The sequence below is a fragment of the Psammomys obesus genome, unplaced genomic scaffold, assembly GCF_907164565.1.
Source record: "Psammomys obesus unplaced genomic scaffold, mPsaObe1.curated_primary_1811, whole genome shotgun sequence".
In the NCBI taxonomy this organism is placed as follows: Eukaryota; Metazoa; Chordata; class Mammalia; order Rodentia; family Muridae; genus Psammomys; species Psammomys obesus.
In genome coordinates, this window is record NW_026596117.1 from 15,731,093 (window position 1) to 15,746,651 (window position 15,559).

A 15,559-nucleotide genomic window follows, 5' to 3' on the forward strand; every position below is an offset into this window, starting at 1 on the left:
AGAAAGACATGGAGGGTACTGGAGCTCTAAAATGAGATCAACAGAACAAAAAAAAAAAAAAAAAACAGAGCCCTGGGAACCCTGCAGAGACTAATACCCCAACTAAGGACAATGCATGGAGAGGACCTAACACTCAAACTCACATGTATCCCATAGTCTCAGTAACCAAGTGGTTTTTCCTAGTAAGGGGAACAGGAGCTGTCTCTGGCATGAACTCAGTGGCTGGCTCTTTGATCACCTCCCCCTGGGGAGTGCAGCCTTGCCAGGCCACAGAGTGAGACAATGCAACCAGTCCTGATGAGACCTGATAGGCTAGGATCAGATAGAAGGGGAGGAAAACCTTTCTTATTAGTGGACTAAGGGAGGGGCATATGGGAAGAAGAAGGAGGGAAGCTGGGGTGGGAGGAGATGAGGGAGGGGGCCACAGCCCAGATATAAATTCTAATAAATGATAATAAAAAAGTAAAAAAAAATAGTGTTTCAAACTGTAGAGTCAACAGAAGTACACAGTTATCAAAAATACATACATGTCACTTGGCATCTCCATCACCTTCAGCTTTCTGTGCCTGGTCTGTTTTGGCATCTCCATTTTCTGCAGGATTATTTGCATCCTTACTGGCATAAACTTTCCCCTTCTTTCCCTTCGGTATCTCCTCTCCTGTCTTTCCAGGGAGGAGAAGACATTGGCTTTCTGACATTGGAGGAGCAGGTGTACAAACAAATTGCAGATCTTTTTTGTGGCTCCTTATTCACCTTGGCTTTATCTTCTTTAACATCCCCTTAGGCCTTTCTTTTTGGTGTGGAGGTGGTGGGGCATATAGGCTCTGGTAGCTGGGATATAGCAGCAGAGTGAGCATTTGGTTTGTCCAGGCAGAGGGAGTGTTGGGGGTGGGTCCCTCTTGCTGCTTCTTCACACTGCTCTACTGTGTGTTTTCAATTGCAGTGTTTTTACTGAATACTTTTCTTAACATGCCCTTAGGACCTTCTGAGTCTGTTCTTGGTGTTCCTGTATAAATCTTCAAGTCTTATCACTCGGTATTAGACAACCGACAAAGTGTCTCATTCCTGGAAAAGACTCATCTTCCTTTTCACAAATAATCAAGAAAATTACAATACTAAGCATTTATGCACTAAACTCTGCACAATTTTGTAAACAGCAAACTAGGGAATTAAAGGCATGTATTAACACAAGACCAATGACAGTAAATGATTTCAGTATCACAATTTTTGCAATAAATAGGTCACCTGGATGAAAAATAAACAGAGAAACCTCAAAAGTAAAATGACATCTTACATTTAACTAGCCTAACAGATGTACACACACACACACACACACACACACACACACCAAAACATATAGTAGCACATGGAAGCTTCTGTAAACTTTTCCCTTTAATTAAAATAACTTTTAATTTAGTTTTCACAATTCTGTTTCAACTTAAATTTAACAAAAAGTGTCCTTTTCTGGCTAAAGATAATGTTTTAGTTTGTGTGTGTTTCTTTGCAAGTGATACTACCAAAACTCCAAAATGGCAGTCCTAGACTTCAAAGTCCATTAAAACTTGTGGGTATATGTTATGTTATTATTGCATTGAATATTTCTTTTCCTAGAGGTAATAATTAGAATGTGTGTTATTTCTGGTCAGCCAGAATAGGGACATTCCAAAGGTTAACTGCCGTGCTACAAACACTGCACCTCTTAGCTTCTGAGCAGGGAGCATCAGGCAACAATTTCACTTGAAATATCACATTTATTTATTTATTTATTTATTTATTTATTTATTTATTTATTTATTTTATTTTTATTTTTAGTTACATTTTGTTAAATCTGTGTCCCAGTTGTATCCTGCTCCCTCATTCCCTCCCCAACCCCACATTCCCTCCCTGGTCTCTTCCCTGCCCCTTTCCAAGTCCACTGATAGGGGAGAACCTCCTCCCCTTTCATTTGACCCTGTTTTATCAGGTATCTTCAGAGCTGGCTGCAAAGTCCTCCTCTGTGGCCTAACAGGACTGCTCCTCCCCTGGGGGGGACGTCAAAAAGCCTGCCCTTGAGATCCTGTTAGAAATAGTCTTTGTTCCCCTTACTTTGGAAAACTACTTGGTTACTGAGCTACTACGGGCCACATCCGAGCAGAAGTTCTAGGTTATATCCATAGATGGTCCTTGGTTGAGTGTCAGTCTCAGAAAAGACCCTGTGCCTGGATATATTTGGTCCTTGTAGAGCTCCTATCCTTTCCATATCATACTAACTCCCCTTCTTTCATATGATTCCCTGCACTCTGCCAAGGTTTAGTTATGAGTCTTAGTGTCTGCTTTGAAACACTGCTAGTTAGAGTCTTTCAGATGCCTTTTGCGGTAGACTCCTGTCATAGTTCAATGCACATCCCATTTGTCTTTCTAAATGAGGATTGATCATCTTCACCCTTGTCCACTTTCTTTATTATCTTCTTTAGGTGTGTAGATTTCATTATGTTTATCATATCTTGTAGGTCTATATAAGCGAGTATATACCAAGTTTGTCTTTCTCCTTCTGGGATACTTCACTCAGAATGATCTTTTCTAGATCCCACCATTTGCCTGCAAATTTCATGATTTCCTCCTTTTTGATTGCTGAGTAGTATTCCATTGTGTAAAAATACCACAATTTCTGTATCCATTCCTCCGTTGATGGACATCTGGGTTGCTTCCAAGTTCTGGCTATTACAAATAAAGCTGCTACAAACATGGTTGAACAAATGTACTTATTGTGTACTTGAGCAAATTTTGGGTATATACGTAGGAGTGGTATAGCTGGGTCTTGGGGTAGCACGACTCCTAATTGTCTGAGAAAGCGCCAGAATGACTTTCAAAGTGGTTGTACCAGTTTATATTCCCACCAGCAATGGAGGAGGGTTCCCCTTTCTCCACAACCTCTCCAGCATGTGTTGTCCCTTGAGTTTTTGATCTTGGCCATTCTGATGAGTGTAAGGTGAAATCTCAGGGTAATTTTGATTTGCATTTCCCTGATGGCTAATGAGTTTGAGCATTTCTTTAAGTGTTTCTCTGCCATTCGATATTCCTCTGTCGAGAATTCTCTGTTTAGCTCCGTTCCCCATTTTTTAATTGGATTACTTGGTTTGTTGCTTTTCTGCTTCTTTAGTTCTTTATATATACTGGATATTAGCCCTCTGTCAGATAAAGGGTTGGTGAAACTTCTTTCCCAATCTGTAGGCAGTCGTTTTGTTTTGATGATGGTGTCTGTTGCTTTACAGAAGCTTTTCAGTTTCATGAGGTCCCATTTATTGATTGTTGCTCTTAGAGCCTGTGCTGTTGGTGTTCTGTTCAGGAAGTTGTCTCCTGTGCCAATGAGTTCTAGGCTGTTCCCCACTTTTTTTTCCAATTGATTTAAAGTATCTGGTTTTATGTTGAGGTCCTTGATCCACTTCGACTTTGGTTTTGTGCAAGGTGATAAATATGGATCTATCTTCATTTTTCTGCATGTAGACATCCAGTCGGTTCAGCACCATTTGTTGAAGATGCTGTCTTTTTTCCATTGAATGGATTTGGCTTCTTTGTCAAATATTGAGTATTCATAGGTGTGTGGGTTTATTTCTGGGTCTTCTATGAGGTTCCATTGATCCTCCTTTCTGTTTCTATGCCAATACCATGCAGTTTTTATTACTATTGTTCTGTAGTACAGCATGAGATTGGGGATGGAGATACCTCCAGATGATCTGTTGTTGTACAGGATCATTTTGGAGATTCTGGGTTTTTTGTTTCTCCATATGAAGCTGAGAATCTTTTTTTCAAGGTCTGTAAAGAATTGAGTTGGTATTTTGATGGGAATTGCATTGAATCTGTAGATTGCTTTTGGCAGGACAGCCATTTTCATAATGTTAATCCTACCAATCCATGAGCACAGGAGATATTTCCATCTTCTGAGATCTTCTTCGATTTCTTTCTTCAGAGACTTGAAGTTTTTCTCAAACAGGTCTTTCACTTGCTTGGTTAGAGTCACACCAAGGTACTTTATGTTATTAGTGGCTATTGTGAAGGGTGTTGTTTCCCTAATTTCTTTCTCAACCTTTTTGTCTTTGGTTTACAGGAGGGCTTCTGATTTTTTTTGAGTTGATTTTGTATCCTGCCACTTTGCTGAAGGTGTTTATCAGCTGGAGGAGTTCTCTGGTTGAATTTTTGGGGTCACTCATGTATACTATCATATCATCTGCAAATAGTGACACTTTGACCTCTTCCTTTCCGATTTGTATCCCCTTGATCTCCTTTAGTTGTCTTATTGTTCAGGCTAGGACTTCAAGTACTATGTTGAAGAGGTAGGGAGAGAGTGGGCAGCCTTGTCTTGTCCCTGATTTCAGTGGGATTGATTTAAGTTTCTCTCCATTGAGTTTGATGTTGGCTATAGGCTTGCTGTATATTGCCTTTACTATCTTTAGGTATGTGCCTTGTATCCCTGATCTCTCCAAGACTTTAAACATGAATGGGTGTTGGACTTTGTCAAATGCTTTTTCGGGCATCTAAGGAGATGGTCATGTGGTTTTTCTCTTCAGTTTGTTTATGTGGTGGATTACATTGATAGATTTCTGTATGTTGAACCACCCTTGCATTCCTGGGATGAAGCCTACTTGGTCATGGTGAATGATATCTTTGATGTGTTCTTGGATTCGGTTTGCAAGTATTTTGTTGAGTATTTTTGCATCAATGTTCATAAGAGAGCTAGGTCTGAAGTTCTCTTTTTTGTTGGATCTTTGTGTGGTTTAGGAATCAAGGTGACTGTGGCTTCATAGAATGAGTTTGGTAGTGTTTCTTCTGTTTCTATTTTGTGGAATAGTTTGAGTAGAATCGGTGTTAGCACTTCTTTGAAGGTCTTGTAGAATTCTGTGCTGAAGCCATCTGGCCCAGGGCTTTTTTTTGGAGGGGAGACTGTTGATGACTGCTTCAATTTCTTTGCGAGATATAGTGCTATTCATTCTTTCTACCTGATCTTGACTTAATTTTGGTAAATGGAATCTGTCAAGAAAATTATCCATTTCATTTAGATTTTCAAGTTTTGTGGCATATAGGTTTTTGTAGTATGACCTTATAATTGTTTGGATTTCCTCAGTGTCTGTAGTTATGTCCCCATTTTCATTTCTGATTTTGCTGATTTGGATACCTTCTCTCTGCTTTTTAGTTAGTTTGGCTAAGGGTTTGTCTATCTTGTTGATTTTCTCAAAGAACCAGCTTCTGTTTCATTGATTTTTTGAATAGTTTTATTTGTTTCTAATTGATTGATTTCAGCCCTGAGTTTGATTATTTCCAGCCTTCTGCTCCTCTTGGGTGTATCTGCTTCTTTTTTTTCTAGGGTTTTCAGTTGGGCCATTAAGTTGTTTGTATATGATGTTACAAATTTCTTCTTGCAGGCACTTAGTGCTATAAAATTTCCCCTGAGCACTGCTTTAAATGTGTCCCATAAATTTGGGTATGTTGTGCCTTCATTTTCATTGAATTCTAGGAAGTCTTTAATTTTTTTCTTTATTTCTTCCTTAACCCAGCTGTTGTTGAGTAGTAAGTTGTTTAGTTTCCATGTGCGTGTCGCCTTTTTGTTGTTTCTGTTTTTGTTGATGTCCAGCTTTAGTCCATGGTGGTCAGATAGTATACAAGGTATTATTTTAATTCTTTTGTATCTGTTGAGGCTTGCTTTGTGACCCACTATATGGTTTCTTTTGGAGAAGGTTCCATGCGGTGCTGAAAATAAGGTGTACTCTTTGAGTTTGGGTGAAAAGATCTGTAGACATCTATTAGGTCCATTTGATTTAGGGATTCTGTGAGTGCTTTTATTTCCCTATTTGGTGTCTGTCTAGTTGATCTGTCCCTTGATGAGAGTGGGGTGTTGAAGTCTCCCACTATTAAGGTATTGGATCAATGTATGATTTAAGCTTTAATATTGTTTCATTTACGAATGTAGGTGCTCTTGTATTTGGGGCATAGATATTCAAAATTGTGATGTCCTCTTGGTGGATTTTCCCTTTGATGAGAATATAGTGGCCCTCCTTATCTTTTTTGATTAACTTTGGATGAAAGTCTATTTTATTAGCTATTAGGATGGCTACTCCAGCTTGTTTTTGGATCCATTTGCTTGAAAAACATTTTTCCAGCCCTTTACTCTGAGGTAGTGTTTATATTTGTTGCATAGGTGTGTTTCTTGGGTGCAACAGAATGTTGGATCCTGTTTCTGCAACCATTCTGTTAGCCTGTGTCTTTTTATTGGTGAGTTGAGTCCATTGATATTGATAGATAGTAGTGACCAATACATGTTAGTTCCTTTTGTAATGGAGTCGTTGATCATATCCTGTTTCATTGCTTGTTTTCTTTTCATTTTTGTTGGGATATTATCTGTATGCCCCGTTTTCTTGGGTGAATTCGTTTTCGTTGGATTGGAGTTTTCCTTCTAGTATCTTCTGTAGGGTTGGTTTGCTGTGTAGATATTGCGTAAATTTAGTTTATCATGGAATATTTTGTTTTCTCCATCTATGTTGATTGAAAGCTTTGCAGGGTATAGTAGTCTGGGTTGACATTTGTGATCTCTTAGAGTCTCCATGATACTTGCCCAGGCCCTTCTAGCTTTCATAGTTTCTGGTGAGAAGTCCGGTGTGATTCTGATAGGTCTACCTTCATATGTTACTTGGCCTTTTTCCCTGGCTGCTTTTAATATCTTTTCTTTGTTCTGTAGATTTAGTGTTTTGACTATGATATGACGTGATGTGTTTCTTTTCTGGTCTAGTCTATTTGGAGTTCTGTAGGCCTCTTGTATATTTATGGACATCTCTTTCTTTAAGTTGGGAAAATTTTCTTCAATGATTTTCTTGAAAATATTTTCTGGACCTTGGAGCCTGGAGTCTTCTTTTTCATCAATTCCTATTATTCTTAGATTTTGTCTTTTCATGGTGTCCTTGATTTCTTGGATATTTTGTGATTGGAATTTTTCTGATTTTACTTTTTCTTTGAGAGAAGTATCAATTTCTGCAAGTGTGTCTTCAGCTCCAGAGATTCTCTCTTCCATCTCTTGTATTCTGTTGGTGATGCTTACTTTTGTTGTTCCTGATCTTTTCTCCAAGTTCTCCAGCTCAAGGGTTTTCTCATTTTGTGTTTTCTTTATTGATTCTAATTCTGTTTTCATGCCTTGCACCATTTCTTTCATCTGTTTGAATTTGGATTCCTGTCTCGCTATGATGGTCTCTATTTCTTTGTTCATTTCCTTTTTATATGTCACTAATTTCATCTCTACTTGTGTCTCTATTTGTTTGGTTATGTTTGCCTGTGTTTCTTTAAGGATTTTGTCTATTTCTTCTTTCTTTACCTCCAATTGACTGGCCAACTCTTTGAAAGATTTTTTCATTTCCTCCTTATGAGCCTCAAATTATTGGGTAATCATGGCTTTAAAGTCATTTTCCTGTGCTTCTGATGAATTGGAGTATCCATCAATTTTGGGGTTTGCTGGTGAAGTCATGATGTCCTGATTTATGTTGGAAGTGTTCTTTCGCCTACTCCTGGACATTGGCTTTTCTGAAACCTTCCCTGTTTGTTTTTGGATTCTGCAGATCAGACTGGTATTGTCTGTCTCTGGCGTCTGGAGAGTTCTTCAGGAAGCTGAGAGAGGTCCCTGTACCTGTGGGAGAAAAGTATGCAGTGTGTTTGTGTGTGTGTGTGTGTGTGTGTGTGGAAGTGTGCGTGGGCATGTTTCTCGAGGGACAGAGTGAAGGCTAATGTTGAACCCTCGAGTGTGTGGGAGGGGCTCTGCACTGTATATTTCGGAGGTGATAGTGATGATAGCAGCGCAATTTCTGGTATTAACTGCCTTAACTCCTCAAATAGACCCACAGAGAAGGAACTTCAATGTCCCAAGTGCTCCTCTGTTTCCCAAAGTGGGTATATGGGTGGGAGGGGGTTCGATGCCTGGCTTCTGTTTTAGAAGGACCCAGGATCTGGGGATCTGCAGATTCTAAAGGGTGCACTCACTTATAGTCAGGTCACTTGACAGAGATCGGGGTATCCGGGCACACTGCTCTCTGGTTTGGCCCTGCTTCTTTGATGTGCTCCGCCAGCTTCGTGCTGCTGTCACTGCCAGGTTATGAGGTCTTGCTGCAGCTGGAGATTTCAAGGTGGTCATGTCAGTAGGGATCAGTGTAACTAGGCTCTCTTTTCTCTGGTTTGGCCCTGGTTAGTCTTAAACTGGAGGGCTGATGTGCCCCGCCAGCTCAGTGCTGCTCTGCCGCCAGGTTAGAAAGTCCCGCTGTAACTGGAGACTGGGTTGCTAGTCCAGATGCTTTCTGGGAAGTCCTGGGGTCTCTTCACTGTGCTCTCCAAGCTTGGGAAGCCCAGCGTCTGCTGTGCCTAGCTTGTATGGCATTTCTGCCTGGTTTTGGTGAGTATATAGCATATTCTCTGTCACTTTGTGATTGGGCGGGCCATAATGTCAGTGATCGGGATCCTGTGGCGCTAGTATGGTGTCTAGCAGACTCAGGACCTGGGAGGATGGTGCAGCTGCCACACGAATCCAGGACTCCTGACAGGAGACAGGTACTGCTGGCATTTGCTGCTAAAGGGCTTGGAGTTCTGCCTCAGTGGCTGCAGACCCCAGAAAGTTAGGTCTGAGCTGAGAAAGATGAGTCTGCTGTGCTGAGGAGGAGGGAGGTCTGGGGGAGGGGAGTGCCAGGAGATCAAAGGATCGTTTTTCACCTTCCCCAAACAAGTCCCTGGGTGACCTGAGACCAAAGTTTTCACCTCCTGCAATGTTCCCTGTTGTTTAGAAAGCCTCACCGTTGTTTTCCTGGGTTAGAGGTCTTCCACTCACCAACTCAGAGGTTTAGCTTTTCCACAGCTCAGAAACTGTGTGTGCTAGTCGCCATCTTGGCTCCGCCCCGAAATATTTTAAATAGAGACTCTTGTGTAGGTCTTGTTCACCTAAACTCTAAGTTAGGTGAGGGGCATGCAATGCAGAGGGTGAAGGAAGGGAAGAATTGGGACTGGAGGAGGGAGAGAACCATGGGGGAGGGGATACAAAGTGAATAAAGTGTAATTAAAAAAAAAAAGAGTGAGGTCCAACTTGAACTATCTGCTTCTCTCCTTGTGCCTTACTCCTGTCATTTTTTTTTGGTGTGTGTGTGACTATTGGTCTATCTAGTAGCTTGTCTGTTGTCTGTATCTGCCTGAATGTCACTGTGGCACCTATCTGATCTGTCTGTGTCTGAATCTGCCCCTGTCCCTGTGTCTGTCCCAAACCCTGGGCTTTACTGTGCATCTGTTCAACAGCACAGAGAATACAACATAGGGAAGGAATGAGGAATTCTTTACCTAAGTCCCTGAGTTTACAGTGGAAAAAGTTATGTTACCGTTCCCACATAACCCAGAGATGCAAACAGCACTGCCAAAGATGCTACCAACCAGTATCAGTCCTGGATGCAATATTATGGTTGATACTTGTTTTTATCTGCTTCCGACCTGTTGTTTGTTTCCAGCAAATAATTACCACAACACACACACACACACACACACACACACACTTTTCTTGGTTGGGGAAAGGAAGAGCACATAACTTGATATTAGCTTAGGTGTAAAGGCCGATCCAAAAATACATGGCAGAGTAAGGTTTATTGCATTCATCTTTGAACAGCTGAGTAAGCTTAAACAGGTTAAGTCCACAGCAGGGTAGCAGGTTAAGTCATAGGAACTCACAGCATATTGTTAGCTTTTCTGTGACTTATGCCAATGTTTTAGCCTCTTTGAAATCAACAGATATTTTATAAATATTTATCATGACATATAGAAAATAAAACAGAGATATGGAGACTACTTCCTAACATTTTGTAAAAATGTTGAAATGTTGTTCCTCAAGAAAAGACTGGAAGGTGAAAATATATAGGAAGTACAAAATTTATCACAGTGCAGGTAGCAAAATAAAAGCAGGAAGAATATTAGTCTGGTCAAGGGAAATATGTCAACTGAGACTAAACAGGCTGGGTGACATAACTGAGGTTATTAGTAGGGAGGCAGATTCCACACAGTACATTAAAAAGTGACGATAAAGAGTTCAAATAAATAACCAGTGAATGAAAGTCTAGAAGGTGCTACCGAGCCTTTGAGATTCCCATCACATAAGTGAATACTATTTTATGAATAACTGTTAAGCTTGGGCTGCTTGTTAGAAATCACTAATGTAAAGCAAGAACGGTCTTTTGATTTTATATTCATTCCATTTGAAGTTAATGCCTCCCAAAGGTACTGTAATTATTGTTATGGTGGTAGAAAATGTCTTTTGAATTTAATATCGTACACTCTCTGCAATAAAAGCTTAGATTTGGGAGGCTGTGAGTGGTTTTGTTCAGGATGGAAGTTAGATGGGATTCTATATGTATTTGATCAAAAATGACAGCTATACAAATGAAAATGACAGGAGTAAAAAGGATGAAAGGGTTTTAATTGCAACAGTAAAGGTCATTTGTAAAATAGACTGCATGTATTTGTCCATTTTACTCAAGAAAGTATTTGTTTTATAGAAGTTTTTTCTTAATTAGTAAAGTATATTTAAAGTTCAGAATTATTTCCGTTCACAAGATTTACAAATGTCTAAACTATTATTAGTAATAACAGTAAAATTTACTGGATGACAATGATATTCTGGGTAGTGCTTGAGCAAGACAGACTTGTGATAGAAAAAAAGATTAAAGTAGAACTTTTCTTGACAAAAAGAAAACATATGCACAAGAAACATTACACAGATTTCATGTTATATTTAGAAATATATGTATATATATGTATATAATGTACATATACATATGCATATATTCATGCAATAATAATTAGTGAAAGAAGAGGCCATAAAATTGATGGATGCTAGGGAGAGGTATGTGGGAGAGTTTGGAGGGATCAAAAGGAAGGAACAGATGCTGTAATTATAACAATCTCAAAAGTAAAATAAAAGGTTTCTAATAATAAAATTAAAAGATTTCAGATAAATAGTAACTTTCTCATATTCATACATCTAATGTTAAATTGTAGTTCAAGCACAGATTAACTGGTGACAGTAGCTCAAATTTACATTTTAGGCTGCAATATGTTCATATGTAAATATCACATTAAAATAGTTTTAAATTTTATTTAGTTATTAGAGGGATGTATGCAAGTGTGTGTGTGTGTGTGTGTGTGTGTGTGTGTGTGTGTTTGTGTGTAGTTCAGAGGACAGTTTATGGGAGTCATTTCTCTCCTTTTACCATGAGGGTTTCAGGAATAATTTATGTTGTAGGAAAAATAATTAACTGTAATTTACCAAAAACCTTATATATAAAGATACAGTGTAAGTTGGGAAAGGTTTTAACTCCCATTTACTCCTATCAAATTAATACCAAACTAACGTAGGCATTTTTCTCTATTGTCCCTTATTGTGGGAGCTCTGCGTGGAGACTGTGCATTGAGTGTCTTTACTATTCTTTCATCACAGAGGTCAGGAGACAATTTTCAAGAGTAGGATCTCCTCTACACTATGTAAGTCCCGGGGTCCAATTCAGGCATTAATTTTGGTAGCAACACCTTTACCTCCTTATTGTCATTTTTCTAGCAAAACAATGAAAACTTTAAAAGATGATTTTGTATATCATTCCCTATTATTATTAATTTCCCTTATTCCATTACCATAAGAAATACAGATATTATTAAAATGTCCTGTTTTGTATTATTTTAAAGATATTATTTAAAAAAAATAATATCATTATAGAGTAAATACCATGCTTTTTGGAAATGAATCCTCTACTTCTCTTTAACCTATGTAATTTACAATTATATTAAATATCAATCAAAGAAAATGATTGGAAGTCTAAATATTGCTTTGACAATTAAAAAAAAACAAATAAATAATAGACCATTATTACAAGCCATAGGTTGAATTTCATTTGATTCTGAATTATGTTTATAATTCTACAGCCTGGGATTCATCACTCTTTTTGACTTTATGCAAAGATAAATCTTGAAAGGTCGGAAAATTATCAAGAATAAAAAAGTGTCATGTTTTATGTGAGGAGTAGTTTTCATTCTTCTCAAGGTCTCAAGTTACATTCTATTTGATTCGTTTTCTGAGAGGGAGTGAAAGATACAAAGTGACATGTTTAGGTGTGATGATTCATTTTGCCCTCTGCCTTTAATCTCCTAACACCTGGATCATTTTTACATCACCTTCTTCAAATAGGCAAAGGTGCTTATAAAACTCCACCCAGCTGGATATACATACATACATACACACACACACACACACACACACACACACACATATATATATATATATATATATATATAGAGAGAGAGAGAGAGAGAGAGAGAGATTTGTTGGAGGTTTAAATATTTGCTTGAGAATGGCTCTAATTATTTCATTAAATCCCCAACTGTAATCATTTTCTAGATTACAAAATGGAAAACTAAGGTGATTATACAATGGCATAAAGTTCTTTCACCAAATCAATTAAAAAATGGAAATCTAAATTATGGTTTCTTTATTAGTCCTTTTTTTCATTGCTTCAATCAAATACTTCACAAAAAGAAACTTAAAAGAAAGAATTTATATTGGCTTATAGTTTGATAAGATTCATTATAGCAAGAAGAGTATAACTACATAGAAATGTATAGGTGTAATGGTAGCAGAAACATCCATCTGAGACCCAGCTCCTCCTCAAATCTGGATTGAATAGGAAGCAAAAAGGGTTGCTCTGAACTCCACTGGTATCTTTTCTTTTTATTCAGTTCAGGATCATACCTCAGGAGAAGTTATTGCCCACATAAAAGGCACATCTTTCTTGTTCAATCAAACCAGTGAAAATACCCTCATACATATAGCCAGAGGTGAGCCGTCTACTTAGTTCTCAATCCACACAAGTGGACAATGAAAGCTAACCACCAAATAGTCCATATTCCTTTTATTTCTTTCTTTTTAGTTTGGAGTTATACAGGTAATTTTCATTCATAGTGTTTTTGAAACATTTTACTATAATGTAACTGATATATTTATTGTATTCAGCATACTTATCATATTGGGCATGAAATGACTTAAATATGTCAACTGAAAACTGCATGGGCAATAGATCCTTTATATTTGATTTTTTTAATTTTTAATTTTTTATTAATTATACTTTATTCACTTTTATCCCCCCATAAACCTCTCCCTCCTCCCTCCTAATCCCACCTTCCCTCGCCAAAGTCCACTGATAGAGGAGGTCCCCCTCTCCTTCCTTCTGATCTTAATCTGATCAGATAACATCAGGAGTGGCTGCATTGTCTTCTTCTTCTGTGGCCTGGTAAGACTGCTCCTCCCTCGGGGGAAGGTGATCAACAAGCAGGCCAATCAGATTATGTCAGAGACAGTCCCTCTTCCCATTACTATGTAACCCACTTGGACACTGAACTGCCATGGGCTACATCTGTGCAGGGGTTCTAGGTTATCTCCATGCATGGTACTTGGTTGGAGTATGAGTCTTTGGAAAGACACCTGTGTTCAAATTTTCTGGTTCTGTTGCTCTCCTAGTGGAGTTCCTGTCCTCTCCAGATCTTACTATTTCCCACTTCTTTCATAAGATTCCATGCACACTGCCCAACAGTTGGCCATAAGTCTCAGCATCTGCTTTGATAGTCTGCAGGGCAGAGCCTTTCAGAGGCCTTTTGTGGCACTTTCCTAACTTGTTTCCTGTTTTCTTCTTCTTCTGATGTCCATCCTCTTTTCCTTTCAGGATGGGGATTAAGCATTTTAATCAGGGCCCTACCTCTTGAATAGTTTCTTTAGATGTACAGATTTTAGTAGGTTTCTACTATATTATATGTCTATGTGAGTGAGCATATACTATATGTGTCTTTGCTTCTGGGACAGCTCACTCAGTATGACCCTTTCCAATTCTTACCATTTGCCTGCAAATTTCATGATTTCCTTATTTTTTCATTGCTGAGTAATATTCCATTGTGTAGATGTACCACAATTTCTGTAGCCATTCTTTAGTTGAGGGGCATCTGGCGCTTTCTCAGACAAATAGGAATAGTGCTTCCTCAAGATCCGGCCATACCACTCCTAGGCATATATCCAAAAGAGGCTCAAGTACACAATAAGCACATTTGCTCAACCATGTTTGTAGCAGCTTTATTTGTAATAGCCAGAAGCTGGAAACAACCCAGATATTTGCTTTTTTTAATTTTAAAAATTTATTCTTTTCTCATATAATATCTTCTGACAACAGCTTTCTCTCACTCCTCTCCTTGTAATGCTCTGTCTTCCCTCTCCCATATCCACATCTCCATTTTCCTTAAGGAAAGATCTGTCCTCCCAGTGATATCAACAGAATTCTGGATAACAAAACGCAGTAAGACTAGGCATACACCCTCATATCAAGCCTAGACAAGGCAATCCACTAGGACAAGAAACATCCCATTAACAGGCAAATGGGTAAATGAGTGAGGGATGCCCCCATTTGCATTGTTAGGACTTGAACAAAAACCCTAAGCCAAAGAATCAAAGCATGTATGCAAGGACCCTGGTGCAGCCCTAGACATGATCCTTGGTTGTGACTTCATTATCTGTGAGCCTCTATGAGGTCTCCTTAATTGATTTTGTGGGCTGTATTCTCTTGGGGTCCTCTACCCCTCTGGCTTCTACAGTTCTTCCTCTCCCTCTTCTGGAGGTTCGTCAAGATCTGCCTAATGCTTGGCTTTGAGTCTCTGTATCTGCTCCCATCCGCTGCCGCCTATCCGATGAGTACAGCAGAAATCACTAGTAATCATCTCATTGGCTTTTTTTTTTTTGTCAGTTTTGTTTTGTTCTACCGTAATCTCTAAGCTTCTGGAAGTGTTGGGTATGGGCTCCCTCTTATGGTGTGGACGGACAGGAGATGGGTGTGGATGAAAACAGAAAAAAATCAGGTGGAGGAGGATAGGCCAGAGGGAGAGGGTACGGGTAGGTAGAGAGAACTGAAACAGGTGAGCATCGGAGGGACACTATAGAAATCTAGTGCAGTGGAAACTTTCTAGAACTTACGATTGACACTGAGGAGGAATCCAAATAAGTGCAGGTTATGGAGTATGAACCAATTATCTTCTGTAACATTCTAGGCTCCCAGTTGGAGGACTAGGATGCTAACTCACACAAAAACAATGACCCACAACCTTCTTGGCCTGCAGCCTGTGCTGCAGTAATGTTGGCTCAGAGATTATCATTTGTTTTTAAATATTTTTTATTAATTACATTTGATTCACTTTGTATCCTAGCTGTGTAGCCCCCTTCTTCATTCCCTCCCAATTCTGCCCTCCTTCCCTCATTTCCTCCCCTGCCCCTTCCCAAGTCCACTGATAAGAGAGGTCCTCCTCCCCTTCCATCTGACCCTAGCCTATCCGATCTCCTCAGGACTGGCTGCAATGCCCTTCTCTGTGGCCTGGTAAGGATGCTTCCACCTCAGGGGGAGGTGATTAAAGGTCTAGCCACTGAGTTCATGTCAGAGACAACCCCTGTTCCCATTACAAGGGTACCCACTTGGACACCGATCTGTAATGGGCTATATCTGTGCTT

General features: G+C 39.2%; 1 pseudogene; it reads right to left on the minus strand.

Moving 5' to 3' along the window:
* Nucleotides 1-530: 530 nt before the first annotated feature.
* Nucleotides 531-15,100, minus strand: LOC129692719 (non-histone chromosomal protein HMG-17-like; annotated as a pseudogene).
* Nucleotides 15,101-15,559: the final 459 nt, after the last annotated feature.